Source organism: Mauremys reevesii, linkage group 11 (genome assembly GCF_016161935.1).
Source record: "Mauremys reevesii isolate NIE-2019 linkage group 11, ASM1616193v1, whole genome shotgun sequence".
NCBI classification, from domain to species: Eukaryota; Metazoa; Chordata; order Testudines; family Geoemydidae; genus Mauremys; species Mauremys reevesii.
Genome location: NC_052633.1, coordinates 13,638,151 through 13,657,082, shown reverse-complemented (window position 1 = coordinate 13,657,082; position 18,932 = coordinate 13,638,151). Strand labels below are relative to the sequence as shown.

Below are 18,932 nucleotides of genomic sequence, written 5' to 3'. Positions count from 1 at the left end.
CATTTTGCTCTTTAGTTGTTAGTGTTAAGAACCTTGGACCTCTCTCAACATGAACAAGTACTGGTCTAAATTCTGCCCTCAGTTATCCTCATGCAGCTACAAAGACTACAGTGGGTTTGTTTGCACAAGTGTAACTCAGGGAAGAACGTTGTCCTCTAAGGATATGATTTCTGGAACTCTCTCTCACGAGACTTGTCCCACTGGAGTGCTCATGAGATTAAGAGGTATCTATATGAGCAAAGATTTGCAAGAATCCATCCAAACGTCAGCTGTTTGAAATTTGTCCCCAGCTCCAAAAATATGGACCTTCCTGCAGAGAAGTCTGCTGATTCACTGAGGGCATGTCTACATTACGCGCTGGATCGACGGGCAGCGATCGATCCAGCAGGGGTCGATTTATCGCATCTAGTCTAGATGCAATAAATTGACCACTGAGCACTCTCCCGTCGACTCCGGTACTCCACTGGAGCGAGAAGCATAGGCGGAGTCAACGGGGGCGCGTCAACTGTCGACTTACCACAGTGAAGACACTTCAGCTATGTTATTCATGTAGCTGAAGTTGCGTAACTTAGATCGATCCCCCTATCAGTGTAGACCAGGCCTCAGGGACAGAGATGTCTGCATAGTCTTTTGTTCTTCTGTAGTTCTATGTATCACACTACAATGAATTTCAGAAAGGGTCTGGATGGACATGAGTAGATTTTAGAAAGTTCACAGTGAGCCATCAATGAAGAACTGTTTTTCAGATCAGAGATTTGGGAAATAAAGTAGGCAATTCCTTTCATTGTACTCACCGTGTTTATAAAAACCAAAAACCTGCGAGAAGTAGATGGAATCTCTGGGAGACTCCTTGCAGGCTCACTTCAATAAAGAAACGTTAAAGCATGGAAGAGTGCCAAGTATCCTTGATGGGGGGTTTTGGGGAGGGGTGTTTTGTTTTTTTTAATAGCAAGGTGGATTAGGTAAGGAATCACACTTCCTTCCTATGATTTTCTCCATTAATCTTTGCAGATTAGGAGATTGATTTTGCAAGATGTGGAGCATCCTCAAGTGTCAGTGGTGAGCACCTTGCAGGATCAAGCGTTATTCAAGGGAGAGAAAGCCTGGATCTGATCATTCATTACATACATTCTCTGTGCAATCAACTGTTGGCTCTCAACAATTAGCTGGAACCTGGCCATCAATATATGATGCCAAGAAAAAAATTGTCAAGCAATTTACCTTGTAAGTGGTTACCTTGCCCATCTGCTCAATTGTCATTCATTACCAAAGGCAATAAAAAAAAATCTGTTTCCCAATCTACTTTTGTTTCCTAAGTGACACATGAAAAGGCAGCCTCCAGAGGAGCCTGAATCTGTGGTCCCTTCTTTGCCCCTAGTCATGAAAATGTCTGAAGGAGACATCTAGTGATGTCAGCTCCATTTCTATTCCAGAATATTACTGGTGTTCTGCATACATAATGAAGTTTCACTCACTGATCACAAGAGGAGTGAGGGGCAAAAATCAGGACTGCATAATTGTACTTAATTTGTATTTAATCTAAACGCTGAAAGGCCAGAGTCATTGAGGAGCATGTAAAGTAATTTTGTTCTGGCAAATCCCATGAAGAAAACTGACTACTTGTCTTGGATGGTTTATAAACAACGAATCCTGCATCTTGGCTGGTGGTTAAACTAGACGACCCTTGCGATCACTTCCAACCCTATGGTTCTATGATTTTAGGAGTCATTTCCCTTTGGTCAATATTAATGCAACATGTCTTTCATTATGAGGCTGGGGCAGGAAATCTTCATACTCTTCCAATGCATGGCTACCCCTGTGGGAGATATCTATCAACAGCTTACTCCGTCTGCTCTACCAATTGACAATGCCACCAACAGAAATTAGAAGCTCACTAGACTGGGAAATCCTAAGGATACTTCCACCTTGCACTAGCCCAATAACTGAGAAGAGCTTTCCTTTGTATCAAGATAGACTTTATTATGAAAAGAAGCTACAAAAGGCTGTTACTGACAAGAGAAGAAAACTGATGTTCTCCCCCAGGCCCAAGCTATGAGCAGTGTTCCTCCACAGTTCCTTGTCAACTGTCATAGCTGCCTTAAGGAGACTCCTTTCACCCAGAAAATGGGAAAGAAGAGAATGCAGTAGAATTCAGAGAAGAAGTGGTCTCACTTTACATGAAGTCTCCATTTATAAAAGGTTAATAAATCACTAATGGATGTTATCAGCATGTTACTGATATGAGTAGCATATGTAATGGATGCTTATAAGCATCTCAGTAGCAGGTGCTATTCACAGTTATAAGCCATAGTTATAAGTATCCTATTGATCTTTTAACCTCTATATAACAACTTAAAATAATCGATTAACTATGGATTAAAACATCTATGAATAATTTATTAGCCCTTTATAAACTACTTATAAACTAAACCTTAATTGAAAATTTGACTAAAGAAATTGACTATTTCCCTAAGCTTTAATGAGGAAGTTCGGAACCATACAACCATAACTTGCCATAATGTCCCAGATGTGTAGGGTGGTCCCAATATATTCTGCCTTAAGATGCCTCATCTCTTTCTTTTCATTGTTTAAACATGACATTACGTTTAAATAGGGCTGCACTTTGTTTTTGTAAGCAGCTAAAATTACTTAGTTTTATGTATGAAAAGATACAGTTGATAGCAAAATCAAAATATAATTCAAACACTGCTGCATGGTATTAACTGGAATTAAAGATACTATTGTTCTGATGAATTGTTCTGCCTTTATCAGCCTGTAACGCTTTCCATGTCCTTGTCTAACAATTCCTATTGTCATGCGTTTATTCATTCACACTCCTTTGTTAAGTAAAAATCATTTTACATTTTCTACCAGCCTTGTGTTAGTCTCCAGATCTCTGCTATTGATTTGAAAGTTAATTACCTAATGGAGAGATTCACACTTTTCAGGGTTTCCTCTCTAGGGAAAAACAGGCATGTCTGCAGAGAGTGAGAGTAAAAATTCGGGTAAAATAGAAGGCTCATCTTCTATAAAACACACCACTTGCTTTCTCTCTGTCGCTACGTAAAAAAATACAAGGCATGAAAGTTTAAGGGACAGATCCTCAGCTGGTGTAAATTGGTGTAATAACACCAATTTCAACAGAGCAAAAGTTCAGGATCTGTCCCTAAGGGTATGTCTACACTACCCACCAGACTGGTGGGCAGCGATCGATCCAGCGGGATCGATTTATCGCATCTAGTCTAGACGCGATAAATCGATCCCCGAGTGCTCTCCCGTCAACTGCTGTACTCCACCGTGGTGAGAGGAGCAGGTGGAGTCAACAGGGGAGTGGCAGCAGTCAACTCACCATAGTGAAGACCCCACAGTGAGTGGGTCTAAGTACGTCAACTTCAGCTACGTTATTCACATAGCTGAAGTTGTGTAACTTAGATGGACTCTCCTCCCCACCCCAGTGTAGACCAGGGCTAAGTGTTTTTCAAAAGGGGACTGCTCCTGAGCTCCAACTTGCTCACCAGGCTCAGTCTCTTCTTTAACAAATCCTTCAATAAGGTGACTGACAACAGGCAAGTCGGATCGGTGGAACCTGACCTTGCAGTTGGCAGCATAATCCATTGTTTCCACAGCAGACCCAGGAAGCCTGATGGAATCGTTTGTGCATACACTAAATAAATCCCCTGGTACTGAGGACCTGCATGGGGATTATGAAGGATGACTATTTCCCCATAACTAGAAGAAGAGTATAAGACACCTGCATGCCCCTTCTGTGATCACTACTGCAGCCTGTAGGCTGATGGTTGATCTGTCCATTATATGGATCTGCCCATGTCACTCTGTGGGCCAGCAGAGATCCCACTGAAGAGCACTGCTCTACTCCATGCTGGGGTTACGATCTCCCTGCCTGGACTCTCTGTGGGCAGCTCACTTACCCCACTCTAGAACCTCAAGACCATCCACACATCTGGAGGGATAAAAGCATATTCCCCTAGCAACTAGTTTTAAGACAGACAATTTGAATCTACTACTCCTACTCCTCTATTTATCCACTCATCTTCCTCTCTAGATAGGCACAGAGAGAGAGAGAGATACACACACAGAGAGATTCAGACACAGGCAGCTGAAAACAGACTGACAAGGGAAATACGTATGTGTAATGAAAACAAACTGAGAGATATACACACTGAGACAGGAAAAGAAAGAGCTAGAGGGACAGTATTAAAAAAAAAGGAAACTGGAGATAAAATACAACCTGCATTGAGGAAAACAGAATACTTGCTAACAATGGAGTATGTAATTTGTGATAGGGACAACCCTAAGCATGTCAGTGTTGACTGGATCAGAGGAATCTGTGCAGAATTCCTAAATTACAAAGTATTGCTAGCTATGTCCACAACAGACAGAGCTGATCTTAGAAGTGATTGACCACCAGACATAAGAGAATAAATGAAAAGTCAAAAAAATCATGTCGGCAGCATTGAACTGGCACAGGCCGGTGGATTCATATTTATCATTGACAGCGCAGGGCTGATAGGAGGCTCGCTGTAACGTTACTGTTCTGCTGCTTCAGGAAAATGTCTTCAGGCCATAGTAATGAGTAGAGAAAGAGACTTGAGGAGGAAAGAGGGATAATAAAGATACTAACATTTCCCCCCTGAGACAGACACAATAGGTAAGATTTCTGACTCAATATATTAATAGGGAATTTAGTCTTCCAGAAAAAAAAAACAACAACCCTTCACACATCACATGGGCTAAAGCTTTACTGTGATTAAGCAATTAGGAGCTATTAATTATTACTGCTTATAGCTGTTAGCACAGAGCAATGTAAAGGGAATTCCCCCTACTGCTACGGAGAATTAGTTCCAAGCACCATCAAATGCATTTCTAAATACAGAGCTAGGGGTCCCAAGCAAATTGGAAAACCCAGCCAGAAGACTAAAAGACTAGGTCAAGTTATACCTGCTGCTTGGCAGACTCATCAAGATCAACAAACCCTTGGGAGTCTCTCGTATTAAAAATATATTTCCCATGTGTGAGCCACAGATAACTGCACACATTCATTGAAATCAATGCACGTATGCCAACTGGGGCCTGGAGGTAAAGATCCCCTCGAGCAGCAATACCATATTTCGGCACAACTTGCTCACATTATTCTTTCTGGGATGTCACGATAGGCACTTTGGGGCTGTGGTTCCTGAGCTCAAAAACAACAAAACAGAGCAACCGCATAGAATCCTAGTAAGTTCAACAATTACATATGCAGGGGTTTCCCCCTCCTGTGTTCTGGGTGGGAGGTTATTACACATGCATATGCAAAACACGTTTGCATCCACATTAATATAATTAATAAACACCGATTATGCTGGACATCTTTTAGCTGCAACAGCAATAGACAAAGCAAAAAGATAAACAACTTTTTTTTTTAATGTCTCCAGTCTGACAGGAGCATATTTACGGGTGAGAATCTGAGGCTAGAGCTATAAGTACTTTCTGTGTGATCATGCATAATGTTGTGTGAGAAACTCCAATGTCATTATTGCAGATTTTCAGAGGGCCCTAAAAAAAAAAAATTCAAAGCCACATTGACAAGTGAATGATGAGCTTGGTGGTGTTCTTGGCCTAATTTCATACCAAAAACCAATAACTGAATTATTGGACAATAAGATGAGATATCATTTGGTTGCTATTAGAATGCATCCAGAGCAGTGATCAGCAGGGTGGTGGAGAATGCAGCTTCCGTTGTTAAAATAAAGTCAGATTCTTCAGAAAAGAAGATGAGAAGTTGGAAGGGTATTTTTTCATTACTTTATATTTTTGCAGGCCTCTGTACTGCTGGGATGTGACTGTGAGGATGGGGATGTGTGTGTCATGGTACCATGGATATTTTTGGCACATTTCCGGCCAAGAGGAAATGAGGACTAACAAATGCAAAATAAACTTCCTGGATACACTTTCACCTGAATAATCATACCTGCTAAAACTGATGGAACTTTCAGGATTCACAAACATGTTCAGAAACAAATAGGTGGTCATCTTGTGAACAAGGAGTAACCTGGAACCATAAATGACAAATAAAGCAAACTGGTCACTTTTTGCAATGTATTACCACCTCCAATGTTGAGATGTGGCACCCATTTGGAATTGCTCTACCAGAAGCAGGGGTGGCTCCAGGCACCAGCGTGCCAAGCATGTGCCTGGGGCGGCAAGTTGCGGGGGGCGGCCTGACAGTTGCCATGAGGGCGGCAGTTAGGCAGCTTTTGGCGGCGCGCCTGTGGGAGGTCCGCCGGTCCCGTGGCTTCGGCAGTAATTCGGCAGCGGGAACGCCGAATCCACGTTACCAGCGGACCTCCTGAATATGAGGAACCATCACAGAAAGCAGTTCAGTCTTCACATCCATTTAGGATCTTAGGCTGTCTGCTGAAACTAGCTAGAAATAGGGAGAAGGGGTAATATGCTAAAGGAAAGAAAGGAAAGCAGAAGATTTAGAAAGAGGACACAGAATGGCAGGAATAAGTGGAAATACTCAAGGAATTTGTAACCTGGTAAAAGATCCTAGGTGGAATAAAATTGGTACAAGAGCCTTTTCTTACTGCTATTTCTCCATATTAGATGGAGTAGCATTTCTTCCTTCCGTTCATTAAATGGCGGAGGCTAAATATTTACTGGTGGTGAAGGGGAATTTTTAGAGCCCTATCAGTGCTGAGGGGAAATAGGAAAGGGTGAGTCAAAACCCTGCCAGGCATAAATTAACTGAAGATGAGGGGAATCTGTCCAGTAAAATGAGTTCCACGATCACTGTTGATACTCACAGGGATGCCAAAACGTGGTACAAAATCTTTAAGCAAAATTTCACAACAGTCCTGACATCTGCTTTCCTGCAGAGAGAAGCTTCAACCCAATTGGTAAATACATCAACTAAAACTAATACATATTCATAAACACAACATTTAGACATTTAAATAAAATCAATCTGAATATTTACAAAAGGTCCCCAAGGAGGAGGGTGGGCTGCCTGCTGCACACCAATCTCGTTTAACTGCAGCAACCATCCCCCCCTTTCCTTGGTAGGCTAACTCTTGATAACTGACTGACATGTATTAAAATCCCCTTCAAATCCTTATTAATTCTTTCCCTGCTTCCACAGTAATCAGGTCACCTAACATGCAGATTATTGTGATATTCCTAAAGTTGACTGGGAATTATATTTTGCCAAGCATAAGCTAGTTCCCGACAGGAATGCTTGTTTGAAGACTGGTCCAGGAGGACTTGAATATGGAGTCCTTCCTGACAGAACCAGAAGTCTCAAGTGAGGAATTAAAGACAGTACACACAAGAAAGCCAGAAGGTCCCTCCCCTTCCTCATTTAGCTATTTTTTTTCCTGCCTGTCAGCCATAACTCTCATCCAAAGTCCCTAAGCTTCATTCTCCCAAATCCAAACACATTGTTCCAAATAGTGGAAGGTATGAGAGGAGCACTTTTCTAAGAGAACAGGAGTACTTGTGGCACCTTAGAGACTAACAAATTTATTTGAGCACAAGCTTTTGTGGGCTACAGCCCACTTCTTCGGAGAACTCTGAAAGGTAAGACAACTCCCACCTTTTCATGCTCTCTGTATGTGTACATATATCTCCTCAATATATGTTCCATTCTATGCATCCAAAGAAGTGGGCTGTAGCCCACGAAAGCTTATGCTCAAATAAATTTGTTAGTCTCTAAGGTGCCACAAGTACTCCTGTTCTTTTTGCGGATACAGACTAACACGGCTGCTACTCTGAAACTTTTCTAAGAGAGTGTATTGGAGAAGTTTGGGACTGAAAGAAAGTAGGCCAGGATGACCACCAAAGCAAAAGAACACGAGCCTTGAGTGATAGAGGCAACCCCAAGTTCTGAGGATGTCCAGTCAAACAAGCCTATGTGACATATGCCTAGAAAACGCAAGTGTACTGGTGTGAAGGTTCTCTTTCAGGCAAGCAACAGAAAGAATCTGGGCTGGAACGGCCCACTATAAGGTCATCTGCTGTGTACCCCTAATATGCGAAAGTCAAATTTCTCTCTCACACACACACCACCAACCAAAACTCCCTTCCTTATTTTCTTTGTGCTAAGAACATATGCAGAATGAAATCAAACCTGTGCTAACCAGATGCTGTCAGTAAAAGAAGTGGCTGGGATAGGGCACACTGTTGAACTAACAGATCGATCACTTCAAAGGAATGCACCTGCCCAGAAGTTTCAAGAAGATAATTGCTCAATACAATTTAGTGACGGGTTTTATAATGCTTCCTTTCTTGTCTCTTCCTCAAGCAGCCCTTCAAAGGCAGTCAGCGAAAGCAGCTGAAGCTTGCTCAAGAGAGACCAATTTTAACCACCCACTCACTCTAAATATGCCAATCACAATTCAATCAGATCATTTCTAATATTCTGAGTATTTGGGGTTTATTTCCTACTTCCAAGACACACTGGTGACTGTGATGAAGGAAGTTGCTAAGTATTTAAGCTGAAAGTTTCTCCCTTGTGTAAAAGACTCTTTAAACAGCCAGTCTGCGGGTAAACAGGTGGTGTGCAGTAATACATTATATGCACACAGAGACTGCCATTAAAAGGTAAGCATTTACCAACAGCTGCCACCTAGTGGCATGTGAATTACTATATCATTTCTCTAATCTTGGACTAAGTAGTAACTCTTGTACTTTCGTACCAGTTGTGGAAATGTCTGTTAAATTACAACATTTTAATTATGACACCAGTACCAAAAGTAGGGTGACCAGACAGCAAGTGTGAAAAATCGGGACGGGGATAGGAGCCTATATAAGAAAAAGACCCCAAAATTGGGACTGTCTCTATAAAATTGGGACATCTGGTCACCCTAACCAAAAGTGGTGGCAGAACCCTATATGGGCTGCTGAACATAGACTGTTGGCCAAAAAGTGACTAGTGATCTTCAGTGCCTCAGTTTTGAGGGGCACTAAACGTCATCTTGAAGCAACTGGAATCTCATTCCCCCCCTTCAGCCTCTTTCAAACATCATAATCTTTATCTAGGATTCCTTTGGGAAAAAACTCTTCTGATGTTAGAACAAAACTGGGCTGTGGTATCATGTAGGATCATGTACAATATACTAAAGCACTCAAAGGATTAAAGGGGAGATTTTGCAAGATATTTCTCTCTGGGTACAATAGCCTCAACCATTTCCATGCTTAAAAATTAAAAACTGTCTTTAAATTGGCCACTGTATTTGTGTTACCTAAGTACGTTTTTATTTATTTTTACTTGGACATACTTAGATGTTAAAGGGACCAGATTTTCAGCAAGTTTTAAGTACCAGCACAATGAAAAAAATCAGGCCTTTTCAGTGTGTCTATATTGAGCAGGGTGCTGGACCTAAGGGTGCTTAAGGTGTGCTAGGACCCCATGGCTTGAAGTGGTTTCCATCACATACAGGGTTTACAGGTTTGTTCAATGGCTTTCAGCACCCCCACTATAAAAACTGTCCCAGCGCCACTGGGCATGTTGGTATAAGGCTTTTAGCAAGTTTCCATATTCATGCTGGTCTGAATAAAGAAAAGAATGTACAGGTTCCTGTTGTTCACTGAACCAGTGCAGCTTGTCACTGTTTGACACCTCAAACCAGGGCTGGTCTTAGGGGTGGGTCACACGCATGACCGCCCGGGGTGCCATGGTCAAGAGGCGCCGTGCAATAGCGCAGAGGGGCACCCTGCCAGTGTAGAGTCAGCAGCTGCTCCTGGCTGGCAGGGGAGCGCCACGTGGGGGAGGGCCCAGATTTCTCCCTGCTTTCTCCCAGCAGAGGAATGGGGGAGAGGGACAAGCAGAGATGCACAGATACTGCTTATACCCTCCCCAACTTTCCTCTGCACCCCCTCCCGCGGGGGTTATGATGGGGGGAGCGAGGAGAAGCACTAAGCACTCCGTGCATCTAGATCACTTTCCCGACCTGGACGGTGAGGTGAGGTGAGCATCAGGAGCTGCTGCTCTCCTGACTTTCTCTTACGCAGCCCAGGTGGGGAAAGTGACCTAGATGCAGTGAGTCCTGATGTCACTCTTTGCCCCTCCCCCTGCCTCTAGAGATGCCCAGAGGAGCAGTATTCAGTGGGGCGGGGGAAGTGAGTGAGCAGCAATGCCAGCTGCTCCGTACATCCGGGTCAGTTTCCCCATATGGGCACCGGGGAGGGGGGGTGCATGGGTTAGGACAAAGGGGAGGGGTTGGAGCACAGGAGGGGAGCACAGGGGTTAGGGATGAAGGGGGAGCCCACGGCGGGCAGGGGTAACGGAGGGCACCCACAGGAGTCAGGCTCAATGGGGAGGGTGCCGTGCCCACAGGGGCCTAGGGCACCAAAATACAAAGTTCACCCAGAGTGCCATTTTCCCTAAGGCCAGTCCTGCCCCAAACATAAAATGTGTTCACCGTGGTTATAAGTTGCATTTACTGAAGGCCAGGGGCACAGCAGATCTATTTTCCACTTTTCATTCTTCCCTCACCTTTAGTTCTCAAAGGCTTGGCAAAAATTCATGCCTCAAGAAACATTGTTTTTGTTTCTGTATTATTATTCTTTCAATTGCAGCCTATATTCTGAACTGATATTCTTTAATTGTAGGGAGAGGGGGAAATATATATACATTTTTAAGAACATAAAATACTGGCTCTCTGTTCAGCTCTGATTTAATGGGCTCCCCAGCTGAGAAATCCATGGAAGCATTACTGCTGTTAAAATGCAATTTTGCAAGCACTTGAGGTGTATTCAGCATCGAAAGAGCTTTCACAGGATAGTGTCGTTATTCATGGTGCTCTGTGTGAAAGAACAGCTCCTGGTATTAGCTTTGCACAATGACACCTGTCGCAATGACTGCATTCTATACAGAGACCACCTGTCTGTGAAGGCCCCTTTCCCTGTTCTCCAAACAGACATTTAAAATGTTAATTCAAGTTAAAGTAATGCACCTCAATGAAAGGTTATAATTTAACAAACTCTGCAATAACAAATGCCTTCAGCATCTACTTTTCTGGAATGTCATTTTCCCTGTAGGTAGTTTCCAATTTAGCTGTATACCTGGAATGATATATTAGCTAGTCTTAAAGTTGTCTTTAAGTATGAATTCGGCACTGCCTTCTATTCCTCGGCCTACATATCATAGAATCATAGAATCTCAGGGTTGGAAGGGAACTCAGGAGGTCATCTAGTCCAACCCCCTGCTCAAAGCAGGACCAATCCCAACTAAATCATCCCAGCCAAGGCTTTGTCAAGCCTGACCTTAAAAATCTCTAAGGAAGGAGATTCCACCATCTCCCTAGGTAACCCATTCCAATGCTTCACATATATTAATGTATTTTTGTTCAGTTTTAATTGTGATTTGTATTTATTATTTAGGGATAAATCCTGCTCCTTTGAAGGGTGGGGGGAAGCTTGCAAGTGAGCAGAGTAGCTTTGCATGACTCCTGCATAGAGGCTGAGTAATAGGGACAAAGATAATTTTGAGCTTTGTCTTCTGACAGGAAAGAATCCATTGGTTTCAAGAAGAAACTTCTAGGTAGCGGTGTCCATTTTGCATTGAGAGAGGCATCTCTGCTGAGGCATTGGCAACCATGCTTCGGCTTTGATTACTTCATCCATCCAACCCACGTAATAGTCTTCTGCCCTGTGCCAAGCCCAGCTGTTCAGGCTTGGTACAGGTGGCAGTGTTTGGGCACTGACTCTACGTGATGAAATTATTATGAAATGTGTTCCTCATGCATCCATTTCAGATGGAGTGACAAGCCACTGGTGTGTAAGGGTATGACTTTCCATGGTAAAACTTCACCTAACTGAGATCTGATGGCACGCTGTTATAGTCCAAGGGAGGTACCTCTCAGGAGAGTTAGCTGTGCATCTGCAATTTTCAATGTTTATCTTCACTTAATCCATAGGTCAATGCTTTGGATAGTCACCTGTCCATGATAGGTATGCACATATCTGAGGACAGGACCAAACCATAAGTATATATATTAATACAGCATTACTATTACTAGGATTTTATAATACAAGGAGTACTAGGAAGTGACTTGGATTACAAGGAGTTGAGCTACAACACTGTTCTGAACACAGGGCTCCCCCACGCTTATTACAAAATGGAACATCTTTGGTGCGGATCTGAGTCGAAATTTCTGCGTAGGCTAGTTGTGTGTAAAAATGACCCCTTCCTAATATCTGACATGCTGCTATTGAAATGAGTTGCTGTGCTGTGTGACGAATTACAAGGTTTGATGGGGGTATGCCAACCCTATGCGGGCTGGAAGTGGTAAAGGGTAGGACTGAGCCCAGGTAACTCCTCCCAACCAGCCCTGCAGAGCATGCTCCAAATGAGGAAGAGTTCAAAAGGGAGCCACCCAGCTCAGAAGAGGAAGAGGCCTACTCTGAAGGCTCCTGCCACAGCACTTTACCCCTACAAAGCACTAGGCAAATATTAACTAATAAAATCCCAAGGAATACCATATAAAATGTCCAATGTTGTGCACTTGAATATGTATCTGATTTTTTTTTATGGCTGATTGGAAGAATTAAAGGGGGGAGGCAACTCAGATCCAAAGCTAGGATGATGAACAAACAAGCTATCACAAAAGTTGACTTCAATAAAATATATTTCCATATATAATATTTCTATATAATATAAATGGATACAGTTTCTTTTTTAAAATAGTAACACATTTCCCTGCAACATCTGCAGCTCAAACTTCGCACTCATATGTAAATAGAAACCTGGAAATAAAATGGACTATAAACAACAGTGAAACTGTCCAGCCTATTTTCATTTTTTAAACTGAAGTGCAAAACACAGAAAAACATAAATGTGAAAAAAAGGGATCTTGTAAAATACGAGGTAAAATGTTAAGAACTGGCTAATCAAGCTCTCAAAAAGTGGCTAACAATGGACAATCATCATCATTTCTAGCGGGCTTCAGCAAGGATAAGTTTTAGGACCAACACTATTCAATATTTTTATCAATGATCTAGAAGTAAATATAAAATTTGCGGATGACAGAAAAGTTGGTGGAGTGGTAAATAACGATGAAGACAGGGCAGTCATACAGAGCAATCTGTACCACTTGGTAAGCTGGGCTCATTCACACAAAATCCATTTTCAAATGGCCAAATGCAAGGTCATATATCTAGGCACAAGGAATGCAGGTCGTGCTTAAAGCCTGCGGGACTGTATCCTGGAAAACGGTGACTTTGAAAAGGATTTAGTGGTCATAATGGACAAACAACTGAATGTGAGCTCCTAGCATAATGCTGTGGCAAAAAGGGCTAATGCAATCATTGGATGTATAAGGAGACGTATAAACAGGAGTCGGGAGATTATTACACTATACGGCGTTGGTGAGACCAATATTACTATATTGCATACAGTTCTGGTGGCCACATTTTAAAAAGGAGGTTGAAAAACTAGAGAGGGTGCAAAGAATAAGCACAAAAATTATTCAAGGGCTGGATATAATTCTTTACATTGAGAGACTTATGGAACTCAATCTATTTAGCTTATCAAAAAGATGGAGGTGACTTGATTACAGTGTCTAAGTATCTTCCTGGGGAGAGAATACTGGGTACTAAAGGGCTTTTTAAACTTGTAGAAAAAGGAACAACAAGACTCAATGGCTGGAAGTGAAAGTAGGGTGACCAAATGTCCCGATTTTATAAGTACAGTCCCGATTTTTGGGTCTTTTTCTTATATAGGTTCCTATTACCCCCCTAACCCCGTCCCGATTTTTCACATTTGCTGTCTGGTCACCCTAAGTGAAAGCCAGACATATTTAAATTAGAAAAAGACAAAAAGACAATCAATGGTGAAGGTGATTAGCCAGTGGAATAAACTACCCTAGGAGGTGATGGATTCTCCATCTCCTGATGTCTTCAAATCAGAACTGGATGCCTTTCTAAAAGATGCTTTAGTAAAACACAAGTGTTTGGGCTCTATACGGGGTAACAGGATGAACTTTAATGGCTTGTGACATAGAGGAAATCAGACTTCACAATCTAATGGTGCCTTCTGACCTTAAAATCTACAATTCTATGAATAGTCTAAGATGGTATTATTAGAACTCAGGAGGATTTTTTTATCTAATTGTTTCCCTTTAATGCGACATAGATCTCGCCAATCAAATACAAGCAGATAGGGAGTAATCTTTTTTCTAATCTATAAAACAATGTAAAAAAATACTGCTTCTGAGCTCCATACTAAGCTTTCTACTTTGTTACATGAAGTGCATTATCAGGTTCTACTGTAGATAAAGCAATGACAGAATAGCATAACATTATGTATAATAAACCACTGAAGATACAGTTACACTCAATCAGCTTGAAAATTTTTGCCAAAATTTGATTATTTCACAACTAATATGGAGCCTGATTTAAAACTCATTGACTTCAATGGAAATTATTTCACTGACTTCAGTAAGCGTTCAATCAGGTCCATAAACCTCAAGTCATGACTGTACTTTAGCACGTGTTTAAGTTTCACTAACTTCAGTGCTGTCTTGTGTAGGGGAGTGTTCCTGAATAATTTATTACAACATTACTAGTTTAAAAAATACAAAATGGAAAGCAATTTTAATCTTTCTAAAAAGTTAGTGTGTATGAGTATGCATCCAGATAGTTTCAGTATTTTTACATGCAGTATTGATTTACTTGAATTTATGCCATTTGCTGTGTACAATTATGTTAATCTAATAATTTGGACCCTTCAAGCTTTGCTAAAACAAATTCAAAATCTCAGAGCAAAGCTCTGTCCACTCCAAATTTCTGAGTTTAACCCAGTTTTGTGTCAAATCCTGCAAAATTGCTCACGCTGCAAAATATGCATGGAGCTAGGGCTCCCTGGGGCTAGGAAAGACGTATGAGACTTTATAGGCAAAATGGTAACAGATGCACAGAATACTGCAGCACAAAATAACATGAGGATTCTGTACAACATCATTAGGCAGTTGTCAGGCAGAATAACAAATGCCAGCTGACCAGTTCAAGACAATGAGTGCTACTTAACAATGAAGACATCAGAACAATTAAACATATGTAGGCAGTACTTTAATCAACTACTGAATGCCAAGCCAGTGGTCAATCCCCCAGCTAGAGGAAAGAGAAGATCTGGACATTGAACCAGGACCTATAACCAGAGTAGAAGTAGAGAGGGCTATTCATTGGTAAAAAAAAAATGTGGAAAGGCACCAGTTCCAGTTAAAATTCCAACAGAGGTCCTTAAATCAGACTTGAAGAACACAGCAGAAATTTTGATAGGTGTCTTAGATATATGGGAAGAAGAAAAAACACAAACAAGTAGGAAAAGGGCTGCCATATCATGAAGCTGCCAAAGAAAGAATATCTGACTTCTGTTCCTATGTCAATTGGGCACTTTTGAAAAATCTCATCCTTAAGTGTCAGGCCAGAAAAATGTTGCCCTAGGGTTAGCTAACATTAAAGAATATGCCTGAAATAGTAATAATTTTGTAAAGTTTCAGACAAAAAGGTATTGCGAAGAAAAAAAAACCACTGAAAATGGTAAATACTATTATTTGAGTGGAAAAATCAGAACACGGAACAAGGATCCTCATCCTTAGACCCGGAGCAGTGAAGCAGGGTTGGTCCTCTGTTGCAGTATTAGTTTATTACATTTCAGTGATGCACAGCAAGCAGAATGCTGGCAGCTACTAGTTGTATTCTTCTTAAGAACAGTACCAACACCAACCACGTAATTGAAAAGCCTCACATTAGAGTTTTTCTGCATGCATGTGTTGAGAAAATAGGATGAGAATGCACCGAAGACAAAGTAGCAGCAGCGCTTAGTGTTAATTTACTGGCACTATTGCTACCAGATAGGTTAAGCTGCTTTGGCCTTTGCAGCTGGCTTCTTAGCACTGATACAACTATGAGAGCCATTGCCCAGGCTGCAGAGAAGGAAAGCAAAGGAGAGTTATTCCTAGAGCGCATGGGCCAAACTCAGCTTTGTCGTAATACTGATGGAAATCGGGAGTAACTGCAGCGGAGCAGCTACAGTGACACAAACTCTGCAGCATGGTACTGGTATCACTTCAGAGCATTTTAATTTCATTCAGCTCTCTCTCCTTAATCCTACTCCACTGAATGCCTTGGGACAGCAGGGGAGGGCTCCAAGTGAAAATATCCCCTGTACTTGTGCTATTGTGCTTCAGGGTTTGTTAGCTGGTCCACTCCCTGGGTGGAAAGCAGCACCGGGAGTCTGGAACAAGGACATCAGCTGTGGAATGTGGACAGCGGCTGTGATCTCTACATGTGCACATGGATGCAGGGTCAGGTCAGGAGGTTATAAATGCATTACCCTGTCTGCTTGAGTTCAATCTGTTCTGCTCAGGGAGATCTTGGGTATATTCAGGGACTTGGGGACGGTAGGTGGGGTGGCCAAAAGTCGCAATTGTGAGATCCTTGTATCAAGCTGGAGCCATGGCCAGTGAGGAGCAGTGGGGAGGTTTTGTGTTCATTATTGAGGAGGCTTGATAACACCTCACTGTAGGTAAACAGGATGCTTGCAATGCAACCCTTAAATATGCAGAGACCAGACCAAACACTTGGCACTAACAGCCTTGCCAATTATCACCCAGTGTCTAATACATCCCCTCTGAGGAACAGTACTGAGGTGATGTAGGAGTAACCAGTCAAAGTATGTTACAGCAGTTGTCCTCAATTCCTCCAGTCTAGTTTTAGATGTCCGCCCAGCACACTATATAGACAATACCGCTCCCCATAGCTGATGATCTCCTAGCAATGGAGACAGGTAACACATCTGCACAGACTCTGTTGAATCTAACAACAGCCTCTGCTATGTCAGCATTGACAACGAGGTTTTGTAGTCATATCTGTGTGATCTTGCAAGAGTAAATGAGGTGGCTCTCCTGTGTGCTATTTCCCTGCTCTGTAACAGATAGTTCGGGGTAGTAAAGGGAACACGCCCTTTCTCCCCAGGTGCTCCCATAGGATTCTATCTGGTCATCTTTTTTACTTAACATGTTTCCACTGCAACTAATTAACTTTATTTAATAACTTCCTATATGCACTTAATAAAGGTCTGTGTAGTTTCTAAGATTCAGAGGCACCTGAAGTTTCAGACAAATTCACATAAAACAGTACAATCATCTTGTATCCATAAACAGATAATCCCAATACACCCACAGAATCTATGTAAAAAAGGATCTAAGTCTTTCTGAAATACTCAGCATACATTTGACTGGGATAACCCCCAGCTCAGGTTGGTCTGGCTGGGTACGTTACCAGTGGATAAGAGTGACCCCTAAATCAAAAGGGGGTCACTCTTATGCCTCATCTTCTGCACTTCTGTACAGACTTCTACTCTGAGGGTCATATTCAATGTTCAAATCATTTTACCAAGTCCTTTCAGTATCAGCACAAACAACTTGTATTAAGTCTTTTGTAAAGTACCAAGGTAACATATTCACTTTCCCCTAACTCTTGACAGGCTGTAATAACGTTCTCCCATTTCTTTGAGTGATTTGATTTGAACGCTTTTTTGTATACAATTACTGAATTGCAGCTATTTGAAAAGGGTGACGCCCGCACGTGGAACCTGAATAATATTTCAACAAGTTTTAAGAAGCTGTCATTTGCTCTGATGTCTCCCAAAGCCTCGGTACATTTTGTCATCCCATTTTAGCTATTTTTTTTTAATACAGTGGGGTTTAGTTTCCTACCTATGTACAATGTGTAGATAGAGGTGGTTTAGCTTTCCCCGGTATATCAAATATTTATATTACTCCTGTGTTTAATTTGGATAGAATATGTATTTATTGTACATGGAATTTTATATTTTTGAAAAATACAGCTAACTCTACATGGGCCAGACATGGAGAAAAATATATTAAAATGTGTTCCCACGTGGAGGTCTTTATGAAGCTGTTATATAACATTGCTCATGCATTTCATTAATAAAACAACACTGGTTAGATTACATTTGTAACTAATATACATGCATCCTATGGTCATGTGTGGGCTCTTTCCTGTGTTAAAATTTCAAAAGTAAAGCAAACAGAAGTTAAAGACATAAAGCAGTAGGCCTGTGTATTTTCATTCTTTTGTCCTGAGGGTGTTAATAATGATTGCTACATTAATTTAGGATGAGATTTCCATAAGAGCTTGGCATTGGCTTAGCTCTGCTTACAATGAAGTCAATGGTAAAACTCTCACAAACTTCAGTGGGCATACGGAAAAATCCATCCTTAAACGTCTCATTCATTGCATTTTTTTTGTTGTTGATTTTCCAAGACAAATGCAAAAAACAAACCAAACAAAACAGAAACAAAAAAAGAAAACAAAATCAAAACGAGAAAAATTGCAATTAAGTCTGCTGCTTGTTGCAGTGGGTCACTCTTAAGAGGTTCTTTCTATTTCAAAAGGTTATACTGATTTGATTCCTTATACTTAAAATGGGGAAGATCAGTGGGGAATTCTCTAACAAAATGGAATGAACTTTTTAAGTGCCACTACTGTAGCTGTATAAATCAGAGACAAATAAAGGTGCCTGCTGGGAGGCAGAAGCTGTTGATCAGCTCCTGAGTTGGAGGATGCAGGAACAATGAAATCTGACAGGCTCCTGGAGGAAATGAATGCTCACAGCTGACTATGAGACTTGATCCCTGTATTTCAAGCAGTTGTGTTCTCTTTTTTCCGGTTGGGAGAGAAGACAGACAAGGAAAGGCCATCTCACTCTTAGCGCTATATAAGCTATTACGGTGTGAAGAACAGGTACACGTGTTCAAAATGGATTCTTCTTTATGAATATGGGCACAAATCCTGTGGTTCTCCTTGCCCAGGGTGCAGTTTTGTTCTGCACTTTTACCTTTAAGCCTCCTTTGCTCCTATCCAATGTGGAGCTGCTGCAGAGGCTTATAATTTAGATAGCC

The 18,932-nt window shown here is 41.6% G+C and overlaps 1 protein-coding gene across 10 annotated transcripts in view; it reads right to left on the bottom strand.

The window, feature by feature from the left end:
• Positions 1-18,932, bottom strand: part of ERBB4 (erb-b2 receptor tyrosine kinase 4) — a 1,095,893-nt gene that overhangs the window by 279,918 nt on the left and 797,043 nt on the right. The window lies entirely within an intron of this gene.